The sequence below is a fragment of the Dermacentor albipictus genome, chromosome 3, assembly GCF_038994185.2.
Source record: "Dermacentor albipictus isolate Rhodes 1998 colony chromosome 3, USDA_Dalb.pri_finalv2, whole genome shotgun sequence".
Lineage (NCBI taxonomy): Eukaryota > Metazoa > Arthropoda > Arachnida > Ixodida > Ixodidae > Dermacentor > Dermacentor albipictus.
The window spans coordinates 115,433,828-115,452,303 of NC_091823.1; the positions used below are offsets into that span (position 1 = coordinate 115,433,828).

Here is an 18,476-nt window from a genome sequence, read left to right on the forward strand (position 1 = left end):
GTCATTAAGAGCAGTTCGAACAAGATTATGGGGCCACAACTTTTTGAGCAGCACACAATCGGCAACTCTGGAAGGTTCGGCATTCTAAACATAAGTGCTCAAGCGTTTCGCCACAATGTCCATAAGATAGATACGGAGGGCTTGGGGCATGCTTCCATGTCGGCGAAGGCGATATACTTACAGTTCCAAGCAGGAATCATAAGCAGTATAGGGCCATCAGGCCAATGTCTTCACTTTCTACAGATGCATTTAGCTACGGGACCAGAAGGGTTGGTTCGAAACATGTGCTTCGGGCTGCTACTACTACTTTTTACTGTTACATTGGCGAAAGCGCTCCGACTGTTGAGAATTACTCGCAAAAATGTCAGTTAACATAAAAAGTAAGCAAATGCTGGATGAACTCTTGCCAGACTTAAGAGCGAGATTGAAAAAGTAACAATAAAAAATATTTCGTTTCAGAGGCACGCAAACTTCAAGTAATTTGAAGCTAAGTGCCGCCACAAAATATATATATATATATATATATATATATATATATATATATATATATATATAGTCATATAATGAGAAGCCAACAAACACTGACACCAAGTTGGCTTCTCATTATATGACTAATAAATATCGGGTCCCTCGGTTAACCCCCTTTCTTCTCGTTTATATATATATATATATATATATATATATATATATATATATATATATATATTCGCCAGAGCACATCTTGCCCTCCTTGCAATAGCTCGAGAAGGCGACGGTCCAAGTATAATCCCTACCATAAAGAGAACTCAGTGCTCCGAATTGTGCTGAACTGGTCTCGGTTGGGCATAAACGCATAGTAACTGTGCTTTCAATGCTGGTGACCACAGATGACGCAATCTTTGTGCGCTTGAGTACGTAGATGTGTCGTGCTTTTTAACATTTTCTTATTTCATTTCCTCTGTTATTGTTGTTTGAGTAAGATATTAGGGTTTATGGAATAGTCGGCTCGGTCGTAGCCTACCTTCCCACGCGCCGACACCTAAATAATTAAGCAATAATAATAATAATAAAGAAAGTATTAGTGCGCATGCGCAGTGTCTTCATCCAGTACACCACAAGCACATGGGGATTATTCAACACGTCCGTCTGCTGTGCATGATTTTAGTTAGAAACTGTTAGGTGAAAAAGAAGCGCTTATTGTAAGTCGATGAAACAGTTTCCATGTCTCTCGGTGAATTCACCGAAAGTCCGAACTTTAGTTCAACGCTCCGTAAACGCACAACAGACCTTGCCACTGTATCGCTGAACCAAGTGGCCACGTTCTACGCTAATCTGTGGCTTCACTTAAAAATTATGGGGTTTTAACGTGCCTAAACCGCTTTCTGATTATGAGGCACGCCGCAGTGGAGGACTCCGGGAATTTCGAGCACCTGGGATTCCTTAACGTGCCCATAAATCTAAGTACATGGGTGTTTACGCATTTCGCTCCTATCGAAAAGCGGCCGCCGCGGCCGGGATTCGATCCCGCGACCTCGTGCTCAGCAGCCCAGCACCATAGCCAGTGAGCAACCACGGCGGGTCTGGCTTCACTTCGATTGGGCAGGTAGGCTTGGATCTTTCATCTGCCTGCAGTGTTGTTAGGCGCCCGTGTAGCTGCCACTTGAAGTGACGGCATAATGTTCGGTTAAGAACTGAGCGATAACATCTACTAAAAAAACGGAGCTGGAAACAGGCGCCTACCAATCATATGCCAATCAAATGTAACCGCTTAAGATTTTCGTGTAGCACTTCTCAACAAGGCGCTAGTACGTGCAACGTTTCATCGTAATGTAGCGAAAATTGCGATAACAGCTTATGTATTCTCCAGAAGAACAAGCGATGCCGTCGCTCTACCTGGAAGGATCCAGAACCATCTCACGTCAAAGCGTGAAGCGTGCGAAGAGTAAAATATAACCACTCGAGAATTATTGGACGAATACACTTACGTCACCGTGAGTTAGTTTGCCCGTGCGGAATGTACTGAGACTTGGACTCGTTATTTTATGTTCCACAACGGGAAATGTTCGTCTTTGCTAGCAGAATACAACTCTAGGGAAGCTACAACAATCGGGAAACGCTGCGTTGCTGAACTGGCGTTGCGCTGCTTGGCTGACAAGAAAATTTATTGACCAGTAGGCACGCTTACAACTGTGGTATGAAGGAAAAGTACAATATAAAGTACATCACATGTAATACATCATACTTGATGTAAACAAAACAGATTAACAAATGAAATAACAAATGGTGTCTACCTGACACTGGCTTTGCCACACACAACAACAACAACAACCGCAACAACTTGGCGCGAGGTCACGAGTTGGACCGCGGTCGTGGCGGCTGCAATTTTCTCATTGCGATTGGGTTGAAAGACAAATATAATCTTGTGGTGCACGTAAAAGAACCACGGGTTATTAAATCCATTCTGCAGTCCTCCACTACAGCGTGCCTCATAATCGGATCGTGGTTATGGCACGTAAAACCGCAGAATTTTTTTTTTATGAGTGCGCGTTGTTGGTGGTGTCAACCCTTATCAGTGCGTTGTTCATTTTAAATTATGCGCACATGTAAGTGTAATTATTACGTTATTAATGAAACTAGGGATAGCATGCACAAACGAAAAAAAAAAGAAAATAGCTGAGAATTTTGCAACGTAAGACGCAGCCTATTCCGTACATAGAAGTAGGGCTTCTGTAAAGTGGGAAGCGCACTCGGTTTCTTTGCCGAACGTGCAAGCTCAATTCCGTCTGCAGAAACGGCACACTTTCCCACTGCCTGCTTTCCAAATAGCACGGAGAAAGAATTGCAATCTGGTGACAAAACGAAAAGATCGAGAGGTCGCAAACGCTCGCGCTAAAGAAAGAAAAGAAAACGACAAAGAGATAAACAAAAAGGAAATAGAAAGCGCGATGGTACGGCGAGGAAATACGAAAGAGGAGGAGGAGGAGGAGGAGGAGGAGGAGGAGGAGGAGACTCGACGTGCGCTGTAGTACGTCGTCTGGTGCAGGCCCCTTGATGGATGCCAGGAGGAAGCACTGGCGGATATCGACTTTGTATTATCGGCGAGCCTTATGCCCAGCTGGCATTCTTCTCCGCATCCTCCCCCCCACATTGCGGCTTTCGCCGGAGCCTTCGCACGTGTACCCCGCGGCCTGCGCTCGATTCTCCCCCGGTGCTACCACCGCAGCGCAAGCCCCGCCGGGACGAGCTCCTTCCATCTTCGGCTCGATGACATCGAGAACGCAGGCAACAGAGGCGGCTGCGTGACCTCACCATCTGCCGCCGTCGCCTGACCGGCTGGGACGCGGTCGAGGGTGCGTCTGCGTCACGTGGTCGGTTTCGCGGAAATACGTGCAGCGTAGTTCGGAGCTGGAAATGAAGCCATTTGGAATGATGCGAGCTCGAACGACCGGGCTCTGCCTCGGCACGTAAGGGAGCTGGCTCCTGCCCCCACCCCGGCCTAACTGCTGGTCAAAGCGCCAGCGCCTCAATTAGTTCAGCTTCTGGTTAAGTGAATGCAATATAACCATGGATCGGGACAAGTCGGTGATTTATACAGCTTTTCTGCAGCGCGCAAGAACAAGGCTGCTCAAAAGAAGATAAGAATCGGCGCTGCTTTCAATTGAAGATTTACGCTGATTTCCTAAAGTATACGCATACATAGTGTATGAAAAACAAAATGAGGATACACTACAACGTTTTAAAAACCAGGAGAGTATACTCTTGTCATGGTATAGCTTCCTTTGGTTCCTTATGCTTAATTTCATATATATCCTCATAGAATCAAAGAGAGAGAGAGAGAGAGAGAGAAAACATTTATTTGTCATGAGGTTGGGCGACTTCCTCGCAGGGTGGAGCCCTTAGTTCAGGGCCCCATTGGCTCGCGCCACTCCGCGTGCCCGCCGGATCAGCCGTCGCTGCTCTTGCGGGTCTGAGCTGGTCAGCGCAGTCTCCTGGGAGGCAGGTGAAGGTGAAGATTTAGTTTGAAACAACACTTGGCGTTTCCTTCTAGGCGTCTTTGTCATTGAGTGTGCTAAAAAAAAAAGCTACAGAATTGTCTACTAGTGCGTAAGCATTGTTTCTTGGCTCGGCTGAGACTTCGTTCTTGCTTAGTTTTGTTTACATGCTTTTCATATCATATGCGCATCTACCCGTGGCTCTTCCTGGGCCAAAGAATGCTTAGGCGTTAACAGACAACTGTAAGATCTCCTTGCCGCATCCGGCCCCTTCAATGCAATCGTACCAATTGAGCCGGACCACTGGGCACGCGCGCGCCTTGACGGAGCAGAGCGGTCGAAAGGGAACGCCAGCCGCCGTTTCTTGAGGGGAGAGTGCATGATGATGATGACAGCGATCGAAAGAAAGGAAAGACGCTTGATTCTGCAACCCGTGAGGGGGCACGGCGAAGCGTCGTCAGGGGAGAGGTTGCGGGGAGTGATCGCCGCGGTACCATGTCAACCCCGCTGTAGCTCTCGAAGTTATGCGCGCATTCCTTGTCAATGCAGACTGCGTTCCGAACGTGTCTCTGTAAGGACCAATGAAAACGCGCCAACCGTCTCGACGTGCTCGTTTGCCCGCGAGGTGTTCATAACTCGAAGCCCGCTCAACCGCTTTCAGATGGACATTGCACCTCCACAAAATCTAAAGTTGATCCACTCCCGAATTGAAGTAGGTCCACACCCAAATTTCAAGTAGGCCCACCCCGCAATCGAAGTTGGCCCAACTACAAATTTCAGTTAGGCCACCTTCCACGTTTTTTTTTCCACGCGTTAGTGATCCCAACAACTTGCTCGCGGTACCACTTGTTTAGCAGTAATCCACGAAGAACTCCAACACCTCTGAGGTCATTCTGTCTGTTACATTGCCACTGCACGACTCTCTGATGGTCCTTGTCCATCGCCTAGACAGCGGTACCTTCCAGGCTATCGAAACCCGGCCGAGTGGAGAACTATTAATGACCGACGCATCTTTTTTGCCTGCTGCCGTATCGGCCACAATTCCCCCCATTGCCGCAACCGTATGGCCTCCTCACTTCCACCACTGACCTATGGTTCCTACCGTTCCACAATGAGCCAACGCTGTTTCCAGCCTCCATTCGACCAGCACCCGCCTGACACCGACGCTACTGCTACATGGAACAGTTCCTCACCGTCATTATGCCGTCACCAGTCCCGTACGCCACCAGCTCGTCGCCCGCCGTCCCTAATGAACCTCCGATGCTCTTCTCCGGAAAACTAACTGCTGCAGCTCCCGGAGGTGATGCTGCAATGGCGACTCGACTTAAAAAATCCTCTGCTCACTTTACCGACGAGGCGAAACTTGATTGACGTCACAGTCGATGGCGTAAACATTTCAGCGCTGATCGACACTGGTGCGCAACTATCTGTGATGACTGCCCGATTGCGCCACCACGTGAACAAAAGTCCTCCCACCTACCGCACTACAAACCCTTCGCGTCGCCGGAATGCCCACCGTGCTTGGAATGTGCACTGCCCGCGTCCGCACCGCAGGGCACCTTACCCCTGTTTTTTTTTTTGCAGTTTTGGGACAGTGCCCTCACGACATTATACTGGGATTGGTTTCTTACAATCCCATTCCGCCTTCTCTGACCGGTGTCATTCAACGTCAACTGCCTCAGAGCTGCGACATTCCACAAGAGACACAACCGCTCTTATGTACCCTCGATAATATCCGCCTCCCACCGCAAGCCACCAAGCACGCTACTAGCTGCGACCTCATTTCCGCCTGTTCATGTTCGAGTGCTCGCGTATTGCTTGAAAGGAACCCTACTCACTGTTGCAGACAACCGGACCACACTCCCTCTCCTAAGCTTCAAATACTTCGCGCAGGTAATCCCGAGAGGCATGCCGCTGGTCGACATCTTGCCTATCGATGATTGCGAGATATCTGTATTAGAAGCGGAAGTTCCATCATCATCCGATAGCAAGTTCGATCAGTCCAATCCTGCACCAGACGAACTAAGCAAGATGATGGCACCTCACCTCTTCCTACGCACATTACGGACACACGCAGCGTATTGGAGGCTTAACGCAACATCTGTTTATTTAGATGGTCGTCCCTTAGGCCAGACGTCAGTGTTCAGTCACCGTATATATACCGGTGACGCCAAATCCATACGCTGACGTCTATACCGCGTTTCACATGCCGAACGTGAAGTTATACAGCACGAGATGGATAAAATTCTGACCAGTTCTGACTAAATGCGTCATCGAACATTCCTCTAGTTTGTGGGCGTCCCCAGTGGTCCTTGCTGAGAAAAAGAATTGCAGCTGGTGCTTTTGCGTCGATTACCGACATCTGAATAAGATCGCGCGCAAAGACTGTCTGTCTGCTGCCACCTATTGGTGACGCCTTGGACTGCCTGCGTGGAGCCAATTAAGTACTTCTAGTTCATAGACCTTCGCTCTGGGTATTGGAAGAACTCTGTAGAGGGTATGAACCGCAAAAATAATGTTTTCGTAACGCTGAACGGGTTTTAGCAATTCAAGGCTATGCCGTTCGGCCTTTGTAATGCCCCGGCAGCCTTCGAGCGAATAGTCTAATTCTGTACGTTATGTTGGCGATGTGATAGTTTTTTCTCCCGCATTTGCGAGTCACCTCACGCGTCTCTCGCCCATTCTTGCTATTTTTCGATGTGACGCCCTGCAACTCAACTCGTTCAAGTGCCACTTTGGACGTAGCCAGATTATTGTTCTCGGCCAACTGGTCACTGCCGCAGTTCAACTTGATGCTGAGAAGATTCACGCCGTCCAAGACTTTTCCGTACCTCATCCACAGCAGATGCGAAAAGCTTTTTTTGGGCTATGTGTTCCATGTTGTGCCTCGAATTTGATAGAATAAATAAATAAAAATAAATTGATGCAGTGTTATTTACTTCCGCGTTGGCTCGCTTGCTAGAAACGAGGCAATGAGAATTTGGAATAGGGCGCGCAAGACATTTTCAGATTTTCATCCACTCTTCTTTTTTTTTTTTTAGGGAACGAACTGTTTGCCGATGCCCGCCTCGATCTGATACATGTTCTCGAAAATGCACATTGCCGAGATGAAAACGAGCAAACACAAGGTGCCTCATACCCTCCCCCCCCCCCTCCCCCAAACGTAGAGGAAGAAATATGAGGGGCGCTACTTAAACAAAGCGTCTCTGTCGTGCGGTTCTGAAAAGACGAAACAAAGGGGCATGGTAAGAGGGGCTGAAGGAGGCCTCCCAGCACGAAACAAAAATTCCTGATCACCCAAATGCGTGCGCCCGTATCGCTCTATCGGAATCGGCCTTCGTCGATGTTTACTTTCTCGATAGCTCTCTCTCTGTCTCTCTCGTTCTCTCTCCTCTGGCGTGTTCTCCTGCATGGGTGGCCCCTTCCGGGGATAGATGGAAATCTTTCCGCTGCACCATTTCCAAAAACGGAAGAATGGGGTCTCGCTCGATTACACACGGCTTCCGCTTTTTCGTTCCGAGACCATGAAGCATTTTGAGATCAATTGCGCACCCGTCCTCTCTGGCGCGGTGCCACTCCGGCGAAGTCCGACGTTCTTGCTCTCTCGTTCTGTTTTTTCGTTATTGTTTACTCTCCGATCTACTTCACTCTCCTCTTCGCGTCTCCTCCGTTCAGGATCAACACCAGTTATGTCTTCGATCTACCTTTCTGAGTTTGTAAGCAGAACTGAAACGCCGCCGTCTCTGCGACGTTTCCTTCCCTTTTCCTGTTTTTTTTTTGTTGTTTTGTTTTGTTTTGTTGCGTGTGTTTCTATCCAGACGACAGCGTGGCGGACGGCCTTGCTATGGCGGGAACCGAAAGAAAATCGAGCTGCAGCCAGTCCCAATTTCGCTTCCGTGTCTTCTCGCGACAGCGTTCAACGATTTTCGGGAGCAGAATGCGATACGTATACCTATACGAAGCACAATGCGCATACAAAAGGATCCGCGGGTCAGGCAAATAAATAAGCAGCGCGGCCCGTTGCGAATAGTTCCGGGAACGGCCTTCGCTTGCACTGCTGCCCTGGGTTGCGCCCTGTTACTCACAAACCCTCTGGAACCGTCAATCCTATTTCGAGAGTTGAGTTTTGGGAATGCTGGGGACAAGACGCGATTCGTTGGACTCGCGGACTGACTGCTTTGTGCTTCCTATAAAGTGTGTGCTGCCTGGAGCCGTAAAACGACAACTGCTACAACCACGACGGCGATATGACTTTAATGATAAGACAGTGATTACAATGACACCATTCAGTAGGAACTGTACCGGCCTACGTACTCGCATACGTGGCGCAGAACGCGCGGAAGATGCAACAGCGTCAACAATCAAAGCTAGACGACCAATAATAATAAAAAAAAAACGTCGGAGCAGTGTAGTTGTTTACTGTTGACTACTCGGTATTGAAGCAGGTAACTGAAGCGGTTGAAATTATGGAGCGCGCCCGCGTACCGTGCACGGGAACGAGGATAAAGGGTTCGGGCAGGATCGAAGGGAGCGGGGGGGAGTCTCCGTTAGCATTTCAAGATTCGAGGAGTGACTGGTATTCCAGAGCGGTGCGACATGAGGAGCCCGACAAATATTGCCTTTGCATTTGCATTCCCGCTCACTCCCGAGAAATCCGGAAGCAATAAAGTCCTATTTGATTTACTCGAAGGCAAGGCAAGGAGGGCTGGAGAACCTAAGCTTGAGGATCCGTGAGGTATTTCGAGGTAGGTGCGCACTGTGATGCTACGCGCTTCCAAAATTTGTATTCCGCGTTCAACAAACTGACGGCTCGGAAAACGCCTGCCTCCCTTATAGAACTGAGATAACTTTAGCTCCAGCTCGGGCAGCTGTTTAGAAGTTCAACTATTCGAGTGAAAAAAAAAAATACTCGCACTACGTTATACGCGTCGAGCGTCTGTGCCAGATGAGGAAGTTTTGGCGAAGTCAGTGGAAAGAAAAAAAAAACAGGAACACAGGCCTCGGGTTGATTGAGCGCAAGCCCGGCTGAGTTGAACACGCCCCGGCATGACTTCACCTTGGTGGCTCACTGAACGAATGCTCTAGTTTTCGTTTGTACTGCGCCGAACTTTCCGCGTGCCTTTCGCCTCCCTGTGCCGTGCTCTGGTGAATTTAGATCGCGTCTGAAGTGATTTTTTTCGCGCCTTAAGTCAGACGACGACAACGACAACAACAACGACGACGGTGACGACGACAACAACAACAACAACGACGACGACGATGACGACGACAAACGTTCTTGCTCCATGAAGAAATATGGGAGCAGGGCCATAGAAGGTTTATTCTCTTTTGTGACTTGGCCCAGCAAAGCCGGTTACCGTGATACGGCCATAGTATAAAGAGAAGTTATCTTAATAGCGACAAAATCTGTGCAAAAAATAAATTCGTAAGTGTTCTTCTAACGCTGAGTGAAGCATTTCTACACTTCAATTGAAATTAAAGGCATCAAAATTGCATCAAATAAAGGAATACGCATACAACAAACTAAAACCTGAAACCGACGACAAGTTCTCTAAAATATTTCTTCAGTGAACAGAAAAGAAAGTCGTCACTCATATCAAGAAATATTTCCTCCACATAGACGCACCGTCTTTCCTCACAATACCTAGTCAATGAACGAAGGACGGAAACGCTGTTTGTCCCGCAAAAAAAAAGAAAAAAAATTGGTGTATATGTCTCGAAATTGTTAGTTCTAGACGTTACGTTGAACCACTGTCTGTTAAAACATACCTGGCAACTTGTGAAGCTTAAAACTCGCAATGCCAGCAGACCTGGGGCGGAGGGAGGGGGGAAACATTAAAATGTATTTTTAAGGACTTTGCCCCGAGAACATGCCTTTTGTGGCGCACGTACGCGCCTTACTGCAGCAAAGTTGGCTCAGCAGAGACAGACGAGCAAGATATTGTTTTTAGACCTCAGTGAAACTTGGGTGATTTTGCTGACACCGATTTCGCTTGCTTCAGACACTGGTCTCAATAAACTTGCTCGGGAAGCACCTTTCTCGTAAATAGCGTCTCGAACTTGACGCAAGAAGGCAGCGCAAGTGTCATCAAAATTTCTTTCTGGCATGCATCTTCTTTCTTTTTTTTTTGCAATCTCACACCAACCCTTCTTTCAACGCCGTGAATACTTTCTTTTTTCACGAATTGAGTTTATCTTTCGTAAGACATTGGGTTACATTCGTAAAACCGCGGAGCGGGCCCAGGTTCGTGAGCATCATGAAAAATCCGCGACTGTTGGCTGGTACGGAATAAGTAACGGCTAGAATGAAGGAAAACCATACTGACATAGTCAGTGTCAGTTAGTACAATCGTGCACCATCACACGTGTCAATGCGTGGCCATAACGTCGTCACTTCAGGGACGCGGCTCGTTAGAATTTCGACATTACAATGGTATGCCCCTCGATCACACAGGTACATAGGAGTGTGCAGTGCTTTTCTTAAGAGGGCCCAAATTATTCTGCAGTGAACTCTCCCCCCCCCCCCTCTCCCCTCCCATCTCTCGTCAAGTTTCTTTCTCACCCAAGGACATCTGGCGGACATTCAACGAGAAACGAAAAGCCACGATAGAATGCGATGTTTGTCATTTATTCTACAATCGCTGATCACACTTAGACATTGCTATGCGCTAGGCTTTCGTGCATTTAATGTTTTGTTCAGACTTTAGTTTAATTGACTCGCAGACATGCGCTGGTCACTATAAAACAGGCTGGGGCAAAGAAACGACACTAAAGGCTTTCTCCTTTCGCGCTAGAAAATTTGATTGCCGCGCGGTCATAGATGTGTGGGTTTACGCTCAGAGCTCTCGTAAGCACAAAGCCGCATGAAATGTTACAGATTTCTGAAAATGGAAAGCGGCCTACACAAAAAATATTGCATCGTGCTCTTCAATGCGGAGGCTGAAACTCCGGAGGCTGAAAAAAAGCAAAGATAAATGAATATTGCTAAACGTTCTATAGCTTACACAACCTGTCCTCACGTATGTAAAGTCAAAGCTGCACATTATTTTGACTAAGGCCGGATGATCAAAGCACAACTGGTAGACTCTGCGACGCCCTGTTCAACAAAATGCATCGAAAGGGCTCATGGGACATGGAACTTATTAATGGCTGTGCACTCGATTTGCGCGCTCCACCTCTCTCATTTAAGCATGCCAGGAGAGGTCATTGCCCCCTTTACTTTCTCCGAGAGGTATACCGAATTGGAAAAGAGCAGAGCATTTAGATTATTCGAGTTTGAAATATCGCGAGCGAGATCGGTGCGGAGGCGCAAGCTTGGCTTGGCTCAGTAGTTGAGAAGTAATTTACATCATGCGTTCCAGAGCTCAGTTACGATGAGTACGCCTGTGTACATTTGCAATGTAAGCAAAATCATTCTGGAGCACGCATTGAATTTTTTGCGGTGGTTATCTCGCCAGCGTGTTTAATCGCATTTGGATAGCATTTTGTTCGTCTGGGTAGATGTATTTCTTTAGCTAAGATCTCGGTAATGTTTTGTTTTCGTACTAAATTTATCCCCTTATGCGTTAATTATTACCAAAGATAGTCAGTTTATTTGCCTTCTTCCGCCACCTAATTGACAAGTTATAAAGTTCGTTTGCCCTTCGATTCTATATTTTGATGTCCTGCAGCACGATGGCCGTAAAATTCGTCGACTGTTTCCGCCATTCTCTAAAACATAAATCATACGCGCACATGTTTTTAGGCGGAATACGCTGGCCAATTGTTGGAAGTTCTGAACAGTGAGGCAGCGGCTAACTTGAGCGCGAGAAAAATTTAATTATACAGACTTCGCTGATTACACTTGATTAGTTGGTTTTTGCCATCGCGTACTGTGTCCGGCCTCGCGCCATTAGTTTTCGTTAGGGGGGCTCCATTGGTTAACTCGCTGAAGATGTTCATAAAGGGCGTAGAGGCATAATGAATTTTAATAAGTACATCTTAATCGCAAGAAATTCTAACAGAGCGCATCCAGAATATCTTAGACCAGACAAAGTGGTCCTTCGGTTCTCGCAAATCCCCAGACCTCTCGCATTATCTCATACTCGACTCTTGAGATAGCGCCCATCTCATTCGTGTCTAACAGTTCAGCCAAAGGACGACCATTCACTTGTTAACAGACGGCCGAGAACGGTCAAACAAAGGAAACATAGCGGTGAAAATTGCGCAACATTCGTCGGGTGTGGAACTGAAGACGTGACCGCTCATTATTGCATGGGGTTCCCGCTCTCTTCTCAATACGCTGCGGGCTGAAGTCTGTAAAGTTATCTACTGCGCTATTTTCCGGCGATTCTTTGCCAGCGCATGTCCTATGGTGCCCTTGCCCCTTTAAGAACACACTGTGTGCACCACTATAGCTAATTTGTTCCCGACCTGAATGTCCAAGCAGAATGCCTCAAAACGAAGATCCTGTCTGACGGGGCGATCAAATTTTCCAGCTCAGTGACTACTAGAATTATGTTATCTACAATAGGTGGTTTTTAAATATTCCCGAATACTCAGAAATGCCCCCCCCCCCCCCCCCCACAGTACATGCGCTCTTTAGTGTCTACTTTCCTGGAGATTTTTGGTACGGTAGGACATCTTAACTGTGGCTTCTTTCAGTTATTTACTGCTCATATCTCTTACAGAGTAATAGAAACAAAACATGAAAGCAAGAACTCGTGCATTAGACGACATTTGGCAGGAGCACGCGTGCGATTGCAGCGAACGAAATTGTTTTCTCCCTTGAACTGTGAAGACACAGCTAGTGGCAGTTACTGTCCACGCATCAAGCCACGGCCAAAGCTTCATGATCAGTAAAAGCGTCGTAGAAGCCGGGCCCACTTTTATCTTTCTGCAAATTTTGAATTACAACAATGTAACTCTTATCGAAGGGTTAGGGTAGTTCTTTTTTTTTTCAATAAAAATTCTTTTTGAGGTTTCCATCGGAACATGACTGATATTGAATGTGAAGTAAGTGCGTTTGAAAACCAGCCCGAAAATATACTTCCAGGAGACATTGCGCCAACGTAACCCCATATTGCGGCGTGGGCCCCAGCGAGATAGACCTACTCCATGTGGGCCCTAATTTAAGTGCTAGGAAAAAAGCGGTATAGGTTAATCGCGGGAAAAGTGTGTGAAACTTTATTAGCTTGCTAGAGATCATCGCAGACTCCTACGTATATTCGTAATTACCGTAGAGTGCTGATAGAGCACTGAAGCGCTTGCTGGAATTAGATTTAAAAAAAAAAAGGAAGGGGAGAGGGGGGTAGGGTAGTGGTTGCGCAGATTGAAAGCGCAAGTTTAAAGCTAGAGGCACTGGAAGGCAGATGAAAGTGCGCAGAAAAGCATGCATGCAGGCAAAAAAAAAAAAGAAAAAGAACCCTGACGTGAACCAGGAGTAGAAACAAGCGTACGCATGCCAACAAACAATTTTACTGTTTATCGCAGCGACGCTATAGCGTGCACGTTTTTAAAGCGCTGAAAGTACGTTCGATAACGGAAGGGAAGGAGAGCGCCACATCGGCGTACAAATTGCCGAACCACTTTTTCCTAGGTGCCTTTCCACAAACAGAGCTTCTATCACTGGCTCATTAGAACTTAGCGGCTTCTATCACTGTCTCATTAGAACTTAGCGAAATCTCATTGTGACGTGTCCAAGGATCACGGAACCGTGACACCCGCACGTTTATGGCAGCGACGACTGCATTCGGCGGCACAGTGAGGTGACGGCTGCTGCGAGATGATTAACGAGCTCGGGGTTCGGGCATTAATCACGCTAAAAAGTCATTTCACGCCATCTAACACGTGCCCGTTGGCACGCCGTGTATCCTTGGGCTTGCGTGACCTCATACGCTGGCCCGTGAATGAGAGCGGGAGACGAGCGCAGAGCAATTGCGAATCAAAAATTTAAGGTGCAGAACCCGACGCTTGTATCCGTGAAATTGGAGCTGCCCTGTTGTGGAGTTCGAGAAAAGAAAAGAAAAGGAAAAGGTAATGGTACCGGAAGATGAAATCATTGTGTGAGTTAGTGGCGCGATGAACACAGCCATTCAGTTTATTTTGAATAGCTACCGATTCATCCCTCACCGGTGGGCATGTTTGAGTGGAATTACTATAGTGGCGGCGGTGACGTACTCGGTTAATTGTAATTCGTTTTACAGACCTTGCTCACCACGCAAAATGAAAGCGGGTCACAAAGAGGAGACTCGGACACGCGGGACGCTTGACTACAGTAGAGGGAAGAGTCACAGCGCATGTTTGCCACTCATCCCCTCACTGAGACACTCACGAAAGAACGTGCAACAATACGGTGTCCAGAACACGAGGTAATCCCAGGTACTAAGAGGGCATAATATCCCTAGCTTCAGAACTCGTAAACCGAGCAGGGAACCACATCCCTTGCCTCTTACGACACGAGACATCCTCGAACACCAACGAAGCGCAAGGCAGTGCTTTGCCTCCCCCCCCCTCCCCCATCGGCAACTGGGTGTATAACAAGCCCGCGGATACAGAAGAATACGCGCGCACACACACACCTATCCCCAATTGGAAAGAGAACACCACATGAACCCCAGACAACATTCCGGCGCTTGTCCATGGTGCGGTACATGGCTGTCAATGCCACATGTAACGTGGGAACGCACTAGAAGCCCACAGGAAGCAAACTCACCTGAGATACTTAGCTACAGTAGGGAGCCGTGGGAGATCCTTCTCGCCCGACGGGGGCGAGGGGCCGAAAGGGGCCTTTTGGAGCGGGCGGGATCCCCAGCCTCAAGGAGGAAAGAGAAAAGAAGATGGCAGGGAGGTTAACCAGAATACCGTCCGGTTGGCTACCCTACACCGGGGGAATGGGAAAGGGGAAAGCAAAGATCACAGGGAGAGAGAGGAGGGAAGGAAAGAAGGAAATTGCGGCAAGTTCGCTGACGCGTGTGGTTTTACAGAAATTTCATTAATAGTCACAGGTGGTCGCACAAACCCGTCGTCCTTAAGAAAGCATTCAAAGCCTCTGGCGCTCCAGAATGACTGGGTATTACTGTGACACAGACGCATGCATGACCCGCGAGAATGTAATTCCGAGAAAGTGTAAACGTGTATCTGGAGGTGCAAGAGGCACAGGAATACCCTGCGGAATTGTTGTCGAGGCTAGAATCCTCGACAAAGCTAAGATAATCTTTATGTGGTCACAATCATGCTAGATGGTAGACGTTACATATGCCTTTCACCTGCCTGTTCTCTAAACTCACGTGTTGATAGTAAGTGAACTTGCAAATAAGGCAATAAAGAAAAACAAAGAAAAAGGCTCCATGGCATAATGGCTTCAATGTCAGGCTTGTGTTCTAGAGATACGGTGTTCGAATCCTGCCGTCAGGCAATTTTATAAATGTTTATTCAATTATTTATGACAGCGTACTTTGTTGAATATAATGAGTTTGCGAACTCACAAAGCCGTTTGAAGCCAAAAAGACGAAGGTTTAGGAAAATCCATGTACACTAACCACCATGTTGAATGAATCACACTGCTTGCAGCTCCTATGGACGATAGGGCCGCAGTTCCTTCTAGTAATAGTTGCATAAAGCTTTAACATCGTAAACTACTACTTTGCTGCGCCGTTCGTATAAATGACACCATCGCGTTAAAACATGTTCGGCGTTAGAGGCCAGATAAGCAAGAAAAAGCGCCTCAAACATAAAAAAAACTCCACTTTAAATATCTCTTCCAACTTTGCAGTTTGTTACGCCCGCCAGCATGGACAGCGTTTCAACGCGCCTTAAAGGCATGCCAGCTATGCTGCAATTTGTTTTGAGTGAATAAATTGGGAAAAAATAAGTTAATAGATGCAACCTTTGGAACGTGCTAAGCTGTGATATTTTATATACACCTAATATGTCTTTGCAATGGCAAAATACATTAACCAAAAGGAAACCGAGAGGTTGCGAATCATTGTGGGTGTCTTCATAAAAGCAGTAGAGGCACTTGCGTGAGTGCGTCTCACTCCACAGACATGTGGCGATTCGGTCTCGTAACAGCTGTCATCAACACGAAACGGAGCAGCTAATTTTTTTTTCGGACCTCGTAGGGTAGTAAACCCACATATCCTCCATAAAAGTGCTCAATGTTGCTAAAAATTCAACAGTAAAACTTATTGCGATGTATCAAGTTTCCAGATTTGAGCGCATGCATCACGAGGTATCGCTGTATAGATATATAAAAAAATAGCTGTTCCCTTTCATTTTGATGACAGCTGTAAGCGCCACAGTGTAAGCGTACAAATTTATGCTAACGATGGAACAGTTTTGTCAGGATTAAAATTCGAGATAGTGCCCTCTCGTGGTGCACCGAAACTGCCTCTGTTCTAGTTAGTGGCAGAGTAAGCTGACAGATGTTTTGATGCGCTCGGCAGCTTTGGTTGCGCAAATGCTTCACTTCGGTGAATTCATTCGTGGTCCGTAACACCTTCGCGCATTTGTTCGAGGACATTTAGCTATTTCAGTGCATTTGATTCGCGAATGAAGACTCCCGTGTGCATTTCGTGCTCGCTTAATCGGACAGGGCGCGAGAAGTCAAGGAGTCCCGTTGGGCGCTGGCTGGACTACCTGCACTGTGGTGTAGCCACGAATTTTTCTCGCGAGAGCACGCACTTGACCAGGGAGGAGGAGGGGGGAGGAGAGAGGAGGTTGGGTGAGGGGAGGGCAGGTGAATATTGTCGCGCGTCATATTGCGCCAGGTATAATTAAATGACGAAAATTTTAGTACAGGCGCGTTTAGAAAAAGAGTTGCTGTTCATACATAATAATTTATTTCTTCACATGTCAACTCAATGTCACATGAAACTACTGCAAGTCCAAGACAACGAATAACCACTTGTTGAGCTTCTTCTAATATGTCCTGGCTTCTCCTAGATATTACGAATTCTGAAAGTTATTGCCTAAACTTCAGGTGACGTAAGTGAGCTCCAAATGAAGCGGTGCGCCTTTGTGCTTAACCATATCACGCGATCGAGTGTACAGCAACTCTTACGACACCTAGGCAGAGTTACATCCCTCACGCCGAGCAGGCGCACTTCGTCCAGACAGGGGATATGCCTTAGCGTTAGAGTCGCTTGTTTTTCTAGTGACTCTACTCAGTGTATCATGGCTGTCACATCTAGCGAACGCTGCCCACAACGCATGCATGTAATTAGCCTACGACATTTACTCGGTCGAGAAACCCATAGCACTTCCTTCAGAAATCCGCAATTAACTAGAGGGAGCTATGGAGCTGGTTTCTATAGAAGCTGCGCGCAGGGCGGTTCTGCCTACCTCGGAACGATGGTGCAGTTCGTGGATTTGCCTAGACTTCGTGCTTCTGGCTTCGAACGGCTTGCAACTTTCCAAAGTGATTACTTTCAACGAAATATTCTTTTATAAATGCTACATTTTTTGTAGTTGTTATGCGTGTGCGCATTGTCTTATCGCCTTTTGCTTTTGGAAAAATAGGATTGGTTGCTTAGAACTTTGGGCCAATGAAGGCACAGATACATCTAATGTTCAAAGCCACAACAATGTATGAAGCGATGAGCTATCATCATCAGCCTGGTTACGCCCACTGCAAGGCAAAGGCCTCTCCCATACTTCTCCGACAATCCCGGTCATGTAGTATTTGTGGCCATGTCGTCCTACAAACGTCTTAATCTCATCCGCCCAGTTAACTTTCGGCCGCCCCCTGCTAAGCTTCCCTTCCCTTGGAATCCAGTCCGTAACCCTTAACGTCCATCGGTTGTCTTCCCTCCTCATTACATGTCCTGCCCATGCCAATTTCTTTTTCTTGATTTCAACTAAGATGTCATTAACTCGCGTTTGTTTCCTCACCCAATCGGCTTTTTTCTTATCCCTTAACGTTACACCCATCATTCTTCTTTCCATAGCTCGTTGCGTCGTCCTCATTTTAAGTAGAACCCTCTTCGTGAGCCTCCAGCTATAAAATCACACAAATCCACGAACCGACCATCGTTTCCATTGTTGCTGAACGATCAGAGCGGCAGAGGTTCCAAGTTGCAATGTTCTCTCTGGAAACTCTATGGAGCAACCCAGGAGATGAGGGCAAATGTCTGACGCGTTACGCCGCAAGTTTAGGGTGCGAGGTCACAGCAAGGTATATCAAATTTGTGCGGCGCATTGCAAGCTACCGTATTAGCTATGCTGTTTTCACACACAGAAGACCTTGCCACTCACGTGTCACTTTTTCTTTGCGCAATAAAAAAAGGACATAGAAAAAAAAAGAAAACTGGTATATTCTCACTTTTGCGCAATAAAAAAAGTGACATAGAGAAAAGAAGAAAACTGGCAAATTCGCATCGACAGCAATGAGTAGAGAAGGGGTCGGATGGTCGATTGATTATTTTGCAAAATAGCACCACGCATTCTGGCGATCGGGTAATAATTAGGAGGCAGGAAGATTGTCAGATGGAAAAAAAAGAACAATTTTGAAGAACGCAAGCCACA

At 47.0% G+C, this 18,476-nt stretch overlaps 1 protein-coding gene across 1 annotated transcript in view; it reads left to right on the forward strand.

The window, feature by feature from the left end:
- LOC135916904 (cell adhesion molecule Dscam1-like) overlaps window positions 1–18,476 on the forward strand; it is a 257,332-nt gene that overhangs the window by 137,387 nt on the left and 101,469 nt on the right. The window lies entirely within an intron of this gene.